At 41.4% G+C, this 14,253-nt stretch overlaps 1 protein-coding gene across 6 annotated transcripts in view; it reads left to right on the top strand.

Annotated features, from left to right (window-relative positions):
• Positions 1-14,253, top strand: part of ehbp1 (EH domain binding protein 1) — a 125,872-nt gene that overhangs the window by 102,126 nt on the left and 9,493 nt on the right. The window lies entirely within an intron of this gene.

Genomic DNA, 14,253 nt, shown 5'->3' with positions numbered 1-14,253 from the left:
GCTTAAAGACACAAGAATGGCATTTTAACAACATTAATGGGATAACCAGTCTAATCTTTCTGCACTGAGAGAACAAAAAGTGTTTGTGACTATAGTGACTATAATACGCTCCACAGTTCACAGACTGAAAGATGGCAGGAGAGCAGTTTCGATGTTGGCATTTTTGCTTTTGCTCTGTGGGGAAAAGTTCTTCAATTCAAAAGTGAGTCAAATAACATTACGTTTCACATACGACTCTCCTTTGAATCCCCCAAAATAAACACAGGCTACGCTGCAGGCTTGTCCACTGTGTGAATTCTGATTGAAACTGTCGAGCAGAGAGATTGCGACTATTGTTTATCCATAATCACAGACCCAATTCGTAAGCTAAGCTCATGGCTACTGAGATAGACAGAGCCAAGAGAAGATGTACTTCTTTTTTGAAGCCTTTGGTCATTTTCCTGTTGTTGTTGTCAGGGTTACGAAAAGAGCACTCACTTTCAATCGAATGGTTTTGTATTAGACCACAGTGGAATGTGTTTGTGGTCATCTTGGATTCACTTCAGGAGCAAATGCACCATTCCTCCCTATGGGGAAGAAAAGAAATCTGGGGATCACTCCTTTAAAACCCATTGCCTTTTTCTTGCCTTTGAGGGGACAAAACAAAGGATTTGAGCTCTTTTTTTGGGATAAAATGTGTGTGTGTGTGTGTGTGTGTGTGTGTGTGTGTGTGTGTGTGTGTGTGTGTGTGTGTGTGTGTGTGTGTGTGTGTGTGTCTCAAAGGTTCAACTGGGTCAGAACACAGATTAACCCCCCTTGCACGCACGCACACACACACAGTCCCATTCCCGCTCATGCCCTTAATCTCCTCGGCCATTTGAATGTTTGAGCAGCAAAACAATTTAATTAGTCAACTTGCAAGGACTATGCACAGGCGACCAGTGCGGAGCTCCTGCCTCCCCTGTGCTTTTTCCTCCCCCCTCCTTCCACCCTCATAGTCCGGCACAGTGACACCACCCTCACTCCCAGATGTGCACCGCTCCTCTTTTCTTTTTCCTTTTTTTTCCCCTTTTCTCCTGCTCGGTGTCAGCCTTTCATACATTCTTTAACAGTGGGGATGAAAGGGGGATTTTTAGGAAGATTAGGGAATGGGATCCTCTAGGCATTGTCTGAGAATCTTCAGATAAAACGAGCTGGGTGGATGGAGTCAACGGGAGGGAGGGAGTTAGTTAGGAGGGAGGGGAAGGGGTGTAGCTGCTAGCCACAGCCAAAAGAAGTTGTTGATTTATTTGTGAATTATTGTTTGCTGCTTCTCCTCTTTCTACACTACCTTCTCCTGCTGCTTTGTTTATTTTTGCACCGGTTCTCTTTTGAAACAGAAGGTATGCTCGGCTTTCTTCGGCCTGCGAACGATAGTGCCGATTAACATTTTCAGCCGAGGGGTGAGTAAGTGGGGAAGAAGGGGAGGAGGGTGTTGGAGAGAATCGGGAGGTGGACAATGGCCGCTTATGATAATCTGCTCTTTATTGGAGCATCCCGCCAACGCTTTCATCAACCGCCTCTCTGCCGGAGACCCCATGCAGCAGCCAGTCCAACCCGCGCTGGTCGCTGCCAAACACATCGTCACAGACAAGTGAATCTAGAATACACACACCCAGAGAACTAACACAACACAAATCACACTTTTTAGCAGCACAGCGATCCACACGACCAGTTAAATCACTTTTATTTATTGAGTTATTCTCTGCCATAGCTTTTAAAACATCTTTCACTTTTTTTCTACAATTTTTTTTTTTGTATTTTTTTCTGTAATAATGTCAACTTTCTTTCAACTACAGGGAATATTTTTAAGTAGCTGAGATTGACTGTTTATGTTTGCATTTTTTTTCTTGTCATCATGGTAGTTATTTTTTAATTTACAAACTGCAACCCAGGCACATAATTGAATTTCAACCTGCAGTCAATTAATCAAGGCTTTCTTATGATAACGGCTGTGGTGGCACTCAACAATTCAGGTTAATGACAGAGGTTTGGCCAGTAATTACACCATTCACTTGCTAACACAGCTGCTCGCCATGCTACTGTTGTCATCACCCCCTCCACACACACACTCCTCCCCATTTCCCATTGTAATGAGCACTCCAGGCTACAAATACCAACAGCTGTCTTTCCCAATACATTTCCATTTAAATATCTATTTAAACACTGCAATTTTGCATCTGTGTATTGAATCAAAGCTCAAGCCAGGGCCAGAGGCATGAGCAGCCTGGTGTTGGTGTCACTTGTGATGTAATGCTTTTCCACATTGGGGATTTATTTGTCACATTTACAAACGCATTAGGAACAATGGAAATTAATTGTGTATATTCAACCAGGCTACAGACCTCATTCTTCGGTAGAAAGAGTTTGAAGCTATGATGAATGTTTTCAAATGAAATAAATCGATTTAATCGCGCAGTAAAGAGGGTAAAGAGGAATGATATGGGCAGGGTGTAAAAAATGAAGGAGGACTGGGTGAAATGAAATGATTGTGTAACAGCAAGAGATGAGGGAGGAAGCAGACAAATCGCAGCCCAGAGATGTAAGAAGGATGACTAATGTTGTTAGCAGAGCCATTACTGGGCCGCAGATTAATTCATTAAGTAAATTCATCGTTCACCTCCTCTCGGCCTCTTGTCACAAGGCGTGTAATATGACACCCCTCAAATTTGTTCTAACATCTACCCCAGGGGGGGTTGAGCCCCCCCACCACACACACACACAACCCCACACACACCCTCCTCGCTCTCTTTGCTAATAGGGCAGGCGGAGCCACTTATGCTAAAAAGATTTCAGTCTGTCAGCAGACTGGGCGGGGGTGGAGGGGTCCTCCTCTGGGGTTTATCACTACTCTGTCCATCACACTTTTTCATTCAGAAATTTCTCGTCTCTTTACATTTAAACATAGCAGCCTTATGATTGGCTCAACATACCCTCACTTGTCAGTTCGTTAGATAGTCTACATGAGTGAAAACTATTTATTTTATTATAATAATCCTGCACTAAAGTCAGTTCAAGATTGTTACAATATTTAATTCATGTTGAAACAGCGTTAGAAAGGTGGTACTTCAACCAGCCCATCGTTAAACTGGATTTAATTTCATAGAAAACTAGTTCTGTTTTTTTTTTGTTTTTTTTTATTTCCGGCCTTGCCCACTGACTGACATGAGTTTGTCCTACAAGCCACAACCTCCAAAATATGCTACAAAACAACAACAGACAAACACTAAATGCCATAACCTTAAGTACAGCATTGTTACATTTTTACGCATTCGTTTTCAGTGTAAATGGCAGCACTTCTGTCTGTTATTTGTAAATCATTGCCTATTTAGGTTGTTACCACTAATGGTTTGTGGTATTAATTAAACTAAACTGTTTCTGTTGTTATCTACTATTAAACCTACTTAATACTTACTGGTACCTATTGTACTCTTTATATTTTTGTACATGCTTAATTGTTTGTACAGACACTGTTATGATTCTATCCCCTCTGCTGCAGTAACACTGCACATTTCTGTACGTTATCTTAAAATAACATACAATTTGTAAAATATGTCATTTTTCAAATTTTGTTGTCACATAAGAAGCACAAGCTAATATAAAATTTGCATCTGGTTAAAGAGAATAAACATTATGAGTCTGACCTGACATTTATTACCTGCTGTTAAATTCATTTCAGTCATCCCCCAAAAACCTTGATATCCAGCTGTATTGTACATTCTCCTAGAGCATGGCGATTCCACATCCAAATCCCTACAGATTTATGCTGTTGGTGTTAAGCTGTCCCAATTAACACCACCAACAGGTACCAAGGTTTACACTAGCACTAAATCAACTCGTGTTTCTCCACCCACTCTAAGCTCCCTGAATGGTTCACACCTCAGTGTGTGTGTAAACACATACTAAGGCAGCTAAACCACCTGGCTTAACCTTAGTTTAGCCCCACCGAGCCGTGGCTTATGTGGCGAGTTTCAACAGTGATTCCATTACAGCATTTTTAGCTCTGCAGCTACATGTGGCAGGGAGGGACACGTCTGTGTTTTAGCATCATTTCACAGAAATGAATTGATAGAAGAAAGTCACCTCGGTAATATGCTTGCTCTGTAATATATTATGATAAATGTATCACATTTATTTTTATATAATACTTTTTTGGTCATACATCTAATTGCAATAATTGTCGTTGATGAATGGGACAAGAGTATTTAGATTTAGGTTCGTAGGAAAACAAAAACTGTTAATTTATCAGCCTTTTTTTTATGGTGATTTCAAGTATACAGCATGTAATATATAATATAAAAGTCAACAAACAAGCCATGTTTTTCTCGGTTTGTTGGTGCATTTTACTACATCCACTGTCAAATTTAAGTAAAGTGACATTGTTGTGTTTTATCTTTTAATTTCTACCCAGCCCTATTATACTTGAAAATTCGCTATTCACTATTCCACAGGCCCAAAGACCAAAGAAGTGTTAAATAAGCTAAAGCGAAGTAAAATTATTGTGTTGTGGCTCTTAATTTCCTTGACAACGCGTCTCTCTCTTTAGTGTTTTTAAAGCGTTTAAAATAAGGTTATAAATTTTAGCTTTTATGTCACTTACTGGGCTGGAACCAGCTAGATGGCATTGTAGGCCCCTTCTTCACGAGTCTCCACCAAGCTGACTGATGACGTAACCCCACCTCCACCTCCACTCCTGGCTACTCTCAAGCAGAGCAGTCAGAAGAGAAAACGAACCCGGGGCCTAACAAATACATGAAGGTTTGGTTTAACTAAATCCCACAGATAATGGCTACTGTGTCAAAGACTAAAGATAGCAGGAGGGGTGGTGGTGGTGGATGGAGGGGGAGATTACTCCGGCGTTTTGCATCAGTTGCTTTCAGCTGGGTGGCCCTGCTTGTCAAAAAAAGAAGGGAGAGACGGACGGAAAGAGAGAAGGAGAGAAAAGCATTTAACGCAGCACATTGAGGAGAGGAGGGCTCTTAATGCCATCAAAGCAAGGGGAGAAATCAGCCATTAATTTATTCTGGGCCCTCACACACACACGCACACATTCATGCATGCAACCAGACCAATGCACGCACACACACACACACGCACACACACACCATGTACACCCCTTCTGTTGTTTCCCCCAATTGTTGATAATTTCAGTAACATCTGGTCCACGCCAGTCTTGGAAGCTCACCAGGACCGAGGTTGACAAAATGTTTCCACTGATCCCCTTTTATGTTCTCCGTGTGCGTACGCGCGTGTGTGTGCAGCGTGTGTACCTTAAATGATTTGTGTGTGGACCAAATTATAGCCCTGACGTGAGGAGAAATATTTCCACCATAGGATTCAGGAGGAGAGGCAGATGACTGGGCTATTCAGTGGCTGATAAGAACTGATGGAGAGGTTAATAAGCTACACACCCAGGTCATCACAGGCTTTTTACTGGGCTACAGAGGAGAAAGGAGGACGATGATGATGAGAGTGTGCGCGCGCACATGTGCGTATCTCAGTCGATGGAGTCGACTAAAGGTCCCTCGCACTTGTCTCTAAATTAATACAATTTATTTTTAACTTTTTCAGATGGGAATGTAAATGTGAGAATGAGTGATTCATCGGTGCTATTTGTGTCATCTCATCATGAAGCAACAAGATCACATGATAACGCTGTTTACATTAAGACACAAAAATGTCAACAATAAAAACAGAAGATGAATGATTATCTCATTTAAAAAATAATAATAATAATTATGTAAGAGCATTTGTATTTAATGTATAGCTCACTATGACTGTTTTTCCAAATTAACACAGTATAACTGTAATGCCTTGGGTAGTGTACCATCTTAGCCAGATATGGCATAATTATGCTTTTACTTGGACACAATTTGGTCATAAATATCTCATCTATGAATTTGTTGGCTAATATAGCTGCAGCTGTCCAGACTCAATTCTTATTAGAATATGAGTCCGATAATACGCCATTTGGAATTTTATTACGTGGCATGATTCAATCGATACAAAGACAAAAATAAATCTGAGCAGTTGGAAAGTCCTGCAACCAATCAGAACAACAAATTATGTAACATATGCCTCTCAACAAATGCCATAATGGATGTTAACAGTTATATTGTATCCTTTACAAAAGACTCAATAATGGTATCTAAACATCAAATGCTGCAATCTTTGTTACCAATATCTCAAACTTCTACATCAGGTACAAGCAAACAGTGTGACAGTCAAAAGTTGATCCAGCCCACCAACTTTCCAGGGTCTTTAAAGTGATCGTGTACACAAACAAAAGAAGATGAACTTCATTCAAAAATATTTTTATGAAGGTGTCTTATTAATCCTCTTCACCTCTCCTTCAGCACATTTTAACACCAAGCTTGGCATCATTGTCATTGTCAAACACTGCTCAGGCTACTTTAATTTCCCACAATTCCCCTGTGTAACCTGAGGCTAGAAGCAAGCACCCCCACTGAGCAGAAGACAAAACACTTGAGCAGAAAAACAGACTAATCTCTTTCTCTCGCTCAGTCCTTTTCCTCACTCACAGTTCTGGTAGATACCCACAGTGCATTACTGTAATTCTATAACTGAGCTCAAACTAAAAACAGCACGACTGAAAATGTATAAAGTAATGTTTATGCTTTTGGCTCGTCATGTCCAGGACTTTTTTGAAGACACAGTCTGATTAGAAGTTGAATGAAGAGCTAGTTGTGCAGTTTTCACAATGTTTAAACTACATATTCCTTTAATGACTGATCCATGACATGTTAACTGTTATAGTGGAGCTGAGGAGTACCGTGAATCAAATACAAATGAGTTTCAACAGGTGTAGCTGAGGATGTTTTCCCACTGATCATCACCACTTCTATTGAGGTGCTTGATTTGAGAATCTCTCCCACTTTGTGTTGTAGCACTGACGCCTAATAGAAGCCACCCCCCAAAGGTCTAAGCAAAGGTTCTCATTCTGAAAATAGAAAAAGACTCCAAGTAGAACCCTAGCATGGGGTCTCTCCTCTCTTCTCTCCCCCTTCATTCCTATCCTTGTCCTAGGGCTAATAGGGAGGCGCCGGGCGCCTTTCCTGCTCCCTATCACCCACTCACCTTAATAATAAAAGGGAGCCCCCTGTGGAAAGGAGCTAGCAGGAGCTGGTGAAGATCACGCTGGTAATAGGATGATGCCTTTTTGCCTTTTGTCATGAGATTATGAACGGGGATAGCCTCTCCTCGCCTCTCCTCTCTGCTCCTCCACTCGTCTTTACTCTTCCCACACACAGCTACAGACGTCCTGGAGGGCCCTGTCGAGCTGGAGTGGAGACAGGCGTAACTGGGGCTTTGTTGCTCTGCTTGTATGGTAAAAGGCTCGTTAATGAAATACCTTTTAGGGGGTATCGGCAGGTGAGCTCCCCAATCAGGCATTTCAGCAAAAACACACACAGGCGTACATACACTCACATATTCTCCGTCTCCTCTCATCTGCCCCCTCTCGCTATATTAATTACCTGAAGTGGTGTGGCCTTGTAAAAAGCTCTCCATTCTGACGCTCTCTTCATCCAGCACGTCAGCCACAGCGGCCTAAGCTAGCCTAAAGTGGGGGTGCAACAGAAAGGGAAAGATGATAATAGTAGTAATGAACACGGGTGACAATGATGAGAAAGGTAATTGAGAAATGGTGTATGGCAGGCCCCTTGATTTTCCTTTTCCAGCCCCAAGCTAAGTGGGGACAGGTTGAAAATCATCTTATTTAGAGCTCAGTTAAATGGTTTGTGTGGAGCGTCGCAGAGTTCAGGGATTTCTGACACTAAAGCTAAAGCTGACAAAGCAGAGCGGAGATACAGCGACCTAATGGGTTAGGGAGTCTTAAAGACTTTTTTTTCTGAATTTCTTTTAATTTTTTTTTATTGTCGTTGAGTGTCATGCTCAAAACAGCCTATGCTGTATTATTGTTAAACAATTTTACTGCTGCTGTTTCCGTCTGAATGAATGAGAGAACTCACTCTCAGTAGGGTTATACTCTGCAACAAATACTTGGTCTAGTGTGTGACTCTGTTTGATTGTTTCTCTGTTTTGTGTATTCTGCCTCCACCTTATGTTGACTGTAGGTTGTATTTGTGTGGTTGTGTGTCCGCCTTTCTTTCTTGTGAATCTTTCTGTTTCCTCCTGGCCTTCTCACCCAGGCTGTGATAGAGACAGGGCGGTCTGGGCTTTAACAGACAGAGGCTGCCTCCACCAGCCCATAGTCTGCCACTCTCTGATAATGTTTATTGATTTGTAGCAAAAACACAATTTGATGGAGCTGGGGGAGGAAGGGGAAGCAATGTTCAGGAGGAGGAGTGTATCTGTGATTGTCATGGCTTTGCTGGTTCACCTAGACAAATAGGAAAATGCCCTAGGAGTGGTGTTTAGTTTTTCCTTTTAATCTGACAACGTCTTTGCTCCTATTTAAAATAATATTAGTTTTCCCGAAACACTTAATAAAACCATAGTGTTAAAATCAAAGAGAGGAAGAACTCGGGGAGAGAAAACTGCTTAAATTACTTTTCTTGTGTAAATTCACTCTTCATCCCTTGAATAAGCAGTCGAAATTGTGGGCCTCAGCATGTGTGTATATGTACAAACTGAAGCTTCTTAATATGAACATTTGATCTCCAGAGTCAATCCATTATGTGAACTCTGTTGTTTGCCTGAGCGCCTACCCCTCCTTAACCCCTGAGGTGGAGGAATGAGGGGTGTCTGGAGGTTGGTCTACTGTAAGCTCTGAGGTCAAATGTGTTTGCCCAGTGGTGTGTGTGCTTCTGTGTACGCAGAGGAGTCAGCAGACGAGAGCAAGGGTTTGTTTAAGACAGAGAAGGATGCAAGGAGGGGACGTGTTAGCAAGACAAACCTATCGTTTGTTTGAACCTTCACAGAGCCATTGTAGAGACTGAATACGTACACCGTCCTGCTCATTAAAAAAGGCTTTGACAATCCCGTAAAACTCCGCTCATTATCAGGACTCTATAATAACCGCTAAAAGTTTTGGCTCTGAGATAATATTATTAGATACTATTATAGAGTTACATTTAACAGACAATTCTTTTTTTAAACGTTCGTTGTAAAGTTTATTTTCAATTAGTTTTAAACTGAATAGGATATAGAGTTTTATTTTAAAACTGATCGACTGGGACCTTGTGCCAGCCATTCCTGCCATCAGTCTTATCATGTTCAGCATAAATACATTTTAGCACAAGCAATTCCTCTTGATTGGCCGCTGTGGCAGGTGAACCTTTTTGTCAAACGTTACCTTTATTAAATTAATAGGTTGCACATCAGCAGGTGTTCATTTCTTTCAAACCCTGTTGCTTCTAGTAAACAGAATAATCACTCAGTCAGAATTAAAATGCTTGGTGTTGACATCTCGTGTTAACAGACTGACGTGATCGGAAGAAATTGATCGATTGAGAGGAGTGGTGCTGACCTTTAACAATCAGTTTCTTGGAAAAAATATTTGCACCTAATAATGTGTAAACATTTGATCTGATTGTTTCCATCCATTCCTTCTACGTATGTCTCCCCATGTACAACAGATATTAGGCGATGAGTTTCCTGGACGGATAGAAACATAGAGGTCCATTACATATGTGTTTTAAATTGGCACCCTATTCTACCCAACTATTCTATATCATTCATATAGTGGTTGTTTATGATCAAAACAAAAATGATTTTAGTATGTGATTACATGCTTAATTCACAGGTCTGTGCAGTTTGTGTGCCCTCTGACAGAAAGCACGACCAACAGTGTTGGCATAACTAGAAACAAATAATTATAGAGCCCCATTTATGATTATGGAAAAAATCAAATTTATGCCTCCAAAACTCTCCGTCACAGCCCACTCCTGCTTTCCCTGCTCTCTTCCCTACCTCCACCTCTTTTGTAAGTTGCAAAGCAAGCAGTGGTTGACAAATGACACTAGTGGAAAAGGCACTTATTGTGCCTCAGTGTGAGAGGAGTTTTTTTTCCTCCCCTTTTCTTTTATTTTGTATTTTACTTTTCTCCTTTTTCCATCCGGGGGGAGGAAGGGGAAGAGGTGAGTGTGAATCGGTTAATGTGTCCCATTCAGCAGACATTATACACAGGTTCAATAAAGCAGGAATCCATCTATACGCTAGGACCATTGTGCCATTGAGGACAGCTAAAAAGGCCTCGTACAAGACTCCCCTGGAAAAATAGCCCTCAGCAGCACTCCAGTAGAGAGCAGAATAGAATAAGAGAGCGCTGGAGAAATCACATGTTCAACATAGAGAGGACTAGCCTGATTCTTCCACGTATGAAGTGTTGTAATGTTGCAACAGCTTCACTTGATGTACACTGAAAAACAGTCTTAACTCAAACGTGATCCTGCATTTTAGAATAAAAGGAAGAAAGAGGGTTAAGTTATTAAACATCTCCTCAAGCTCCAAATGTTATACATCATGTTTTATGGGCAAAGCTGAGTTTCAGAGCTCCTTAACCTTTCTTGCTTGCTCTCCGTCTCTCCCTGTCTCCTTCCTAACAAGACCCTCCTCTACTCACATTAATTAAATCAAGTCTTAAGTTGCCTACTTACACACAACCCTCCCACCCCCCGGTCCTCGCCACAGACCTCTCTGATTAGTCCGGCCCCTGTCATGCATATTCACATCGCTGCAGTGACAGCCTTTTAACGAGCTCTTACCTAATCACAGGAAACAATGTTCATCCTGTTCTTTTTATTCCTTCTTTTCTCATTTCCTTTCATGTGTCTTTGGCTTTCATCTTTGCTGATCCCCGCTGTTATCAGGCGGGCTTGACGGTCGGACAGAGAGAGCGATGGGAGACACACAAGTGCAGCGCGGCCCTAAATAAACTGCAATTGAGAAAGTGACTTGGAACACAGAAGAGAAGTTCAGCTCTATCTCCTCCCTTTCCCTCCTCCTCCTCCTCTTCTTTCTCCTCCTCCTCGCCGCCTTTTTACATGTCCGATAGACAAATTGGATTAACAGCTATTGGATTAAATGACAAAATGGTGGAATAAGAAATGAGATGAACGTGCTGTGATCATAGCGTTTAATGTGTTTCTCTTTCTGTCTTGTTCATTTTTTTCTCTCTTATCCAAACTCACTTCTTCTGTGAATTAAGTTTCTTTCCTTCTTATTCTGCTGCTCTATTTCATAAGATTTAAACAGATCAATGATGCCATCAGGTGCACTACAACTTGAAGGACAAACTGTTGACCTCTACAATTTTGTCAGTTTAATTTAAAGTTAAATTACATGAAATTAATCATTTCAGGCATTTTAAGAATGAATCCTAAAACTGAAAACCTGAAAATAGCAGACAAATAAAGCAATGTGAAGATATTACTTTGGACACAGAGCATGAACTAAAATAAACAGAATTTAATAACGTTATCGACTTTACTGGTGGAGCACAGGAGAATACAACCTTTGAAGCTATTAAACTGTATCTGTAAGCGGTGGATATTTACCTGTTCTGTATATTCCAAAATGTTGACAAATCAATTAATATTCACTGGCTAACTCTAATCCTTGCTGAGCTTGAGCATGTTACACATTTAATTCAAAACTGCAGCAGCAGCAGCAGCAGTTTGACCACCTCAGGGTGGGTTTCATTATTCCTATCTACACTGAATGGAACAGTGGCCAAGATGACTATCTTAATCTTATTTGGCTATAGAGGCTCACTCTGTCTTTTAGGCTTTTCTATTTCCTTTATTTTATTCATTTATTTCTCTTGCATACCTGCTCTCATATGTTAAGCACACAAACGAACAGCGGCCTGTGCTAACCAGTCTTTTCTTCATGCCCCAGGGACAGAGTCTCCCTCCTCTCAGTTCGTGTCATTGTATCCTGGTTGTGTTTGTGAGACAGAGAGTGAAACAAGAGAAGAGCGAGACAGGCAATCAGATAGAGGGGTTGTTGGGATATGTCTATCAGTTGTATCTCAGCTGTGTGTGTGTGTGTCTGAGATGATTGTATCTTCTGTGTTTCTCACCAGCACAGCCACGTTGATAGCTGAGGTAACAGTATTAATGACGATAAAGTTTCCTGTAGGTAGGGAAATCCAGTGTATCTCCATCAGACATGTTTCACTTACCCTTTGATGTCTTGATCAAACATTGTACCAATGCCAAATTTATCGCTTCAGTCTCAGTGGCCTGTGTCTGCTCTGCCCTGCTCTGTGTTGAAGCACAGAGAAGTGGCGTGTAAAGCAAGCAGCAAGACCCAGAATGCAACCTGCTAAACCCGCCAGATGCTTTGATCCAAGATGGCCCCCTGAGAGCCAGCATGGATCCACAGCATCTCAGAGCCAAGGCTGGATTCACAGACACAGTGTCAGAGCTGCTTGCCAGGGATATTTACACCATTTGTCTTCACACAACACAATGTTTTCTCTGTTGTTGTCACTGGTAACATATGCCATTTTAGGAAGGCTCTCATTACAGTACAGCTACTGAATCCAGTTTAAGAAAAGGTCCCATTTTTTGTCTTTGTCCCAATAGGAGTGAAACCCCCAACTCTGCATTAGATTTTTAATTTATGCACTTGGCACAGTACTACAAAAGTGAAACAGACGTTACTTATATATTATATATATTATATGTGTTTATTATAATATATGCAGTAATGAAAACACTTTACCCAAAGAGCTCAATAAAATCTATAAACTCTGTTCAGTCAGGCGCTCCTCTGTCTCTTTAAGAGTCAGGTAGCATCTGAAGGTCAGAGTTCAACCCTGGAGAGGTTGACTGAAGGGAGGTGGATGCTGAGCAGCTGTCGAGTGTCCTGCACCACTTGTGCCGCCTCTGTCACTCCATCCCCTCGCTCACCTGCTCCCTCCTCCAGTCATCCTATTTTGCTTTCACTTTTACCATTTTCCCCTCTGCCCCCATCATCTCTGCCTATCTTGCCTCCTTTTTTTTGCCCTCCCTCTTCTCCTTTATCCTACCTTTCCTCTGACCTCCCTCTCCTTCTTTCCTTTCTCTCCGCCCTTCACCTCCCCTCCCTCTTTCATAAAATGCGGCTGGTGGTTGGCTGGTAGCTGCTGGCTGGCTAGCGGTGGGGGATATAGCTTTATAATCCCCCCTCGTCTTCCAGGCCGCCTCGCCACAATGTCACAGGAGCTTAATATTTGCCATTATTATTTGCTTGTTTTATTTGACTTCGAGGCAGCACAATGACCTGTCAGCGCAGGCTTTATCCCCCTCCGAGTGTCGTCCATTTCAAAGTTGACTACAGTAATCCACGAGCCTCCGATTCCGCTAAATCCCAAAGCTTTCTTTCATTCGCTTGTATTTTTTTTTCTCTTCCCTTCCTCCCCGCTACCTCCTCCTAAATGAAATTACATACATCTGCTGGCTCAGAGTATCACAAATATCCACACACTCACCGGTGTCCGTGCACACATACACACGTCTGCCTTTTGTCATCAATGACGCAGTGGACCAATACTCCCTCTGCTCTGTGATGAACACTGTGTCTGACAAAGAGAGAAACAGACTCGTATGGTTCTCAGTGCACAGTATTACGTTGAAGGTGTTAATAATTAAGTCACAAGAACCTTCTAAACAAATGCTGCACAGGTGAAAGCCACATCTCAATATAACAAAAAAATCATAAATTCTTCTATTTTTCAGTTCAACCAGGTCTTAATTAATAGATGTTATAATAAATCTCCTTTGTTATGATACTTGTAACCTCGCAGCTAATGCAGCTCCCTCTTAAGAAAGGAAAAAAAACTGCAAGTGATAATAACATAAGCCCCAAGATGATGTTTCATCTGTCGTCCTCTGTTTTCATCATTCTTTCTTCTTGAGTGTCGGATTAATGCTGTCATTGCTTTTGAGCTGACCTCACCGCGCGGCAAAGCTCATATCCAAGCGATTTTTTTTTTCTTTTCAAATGGACAAAATGCGTGTAATTTTCTGTGATATGTGAGGTGGTAATTAAAAGGTGAACACTGAAACAGGGACAGATTTTTGATTTTGATGATATTCTACGGTTATTTTACAGCAGTTCATGCACATTGTGAGGATAATAATTTAACCACTGTCGAACCTGTTACAGTTGTGTTTAATAGGTTATAATCTAAATGTTTTTGCTGCTGTTCACCAAACCATTCACACGTAGGCTATAAAAATGGTTTTAAGATCAGAAAGCTTAGACAGCTTTATTTTTTATACATATAAATATATATAAAAATAGATTTGGGAGTGATCGCGT

The sequence above is a fragment of the Mugil cephalus genome, chromosome 13, assembly GCF_022458985.1.
Source record: "Mugil cephalus isolate CIBA_MC_2020 chromosome 13, CIBA_Mcephalus_1.1, whole genome shotgun sequence".
NCBI lineage: Eukaryota > Metazoa > Chordata > Actinopteri > Mugiliformes > Mugilidae > Mugil > Mugil cephalus.
The sequence above is the reverse complement of the archived record's forward strand: the minus strand, read 5'-3'. Positions and strand labels throughout refer to the sequence as shown.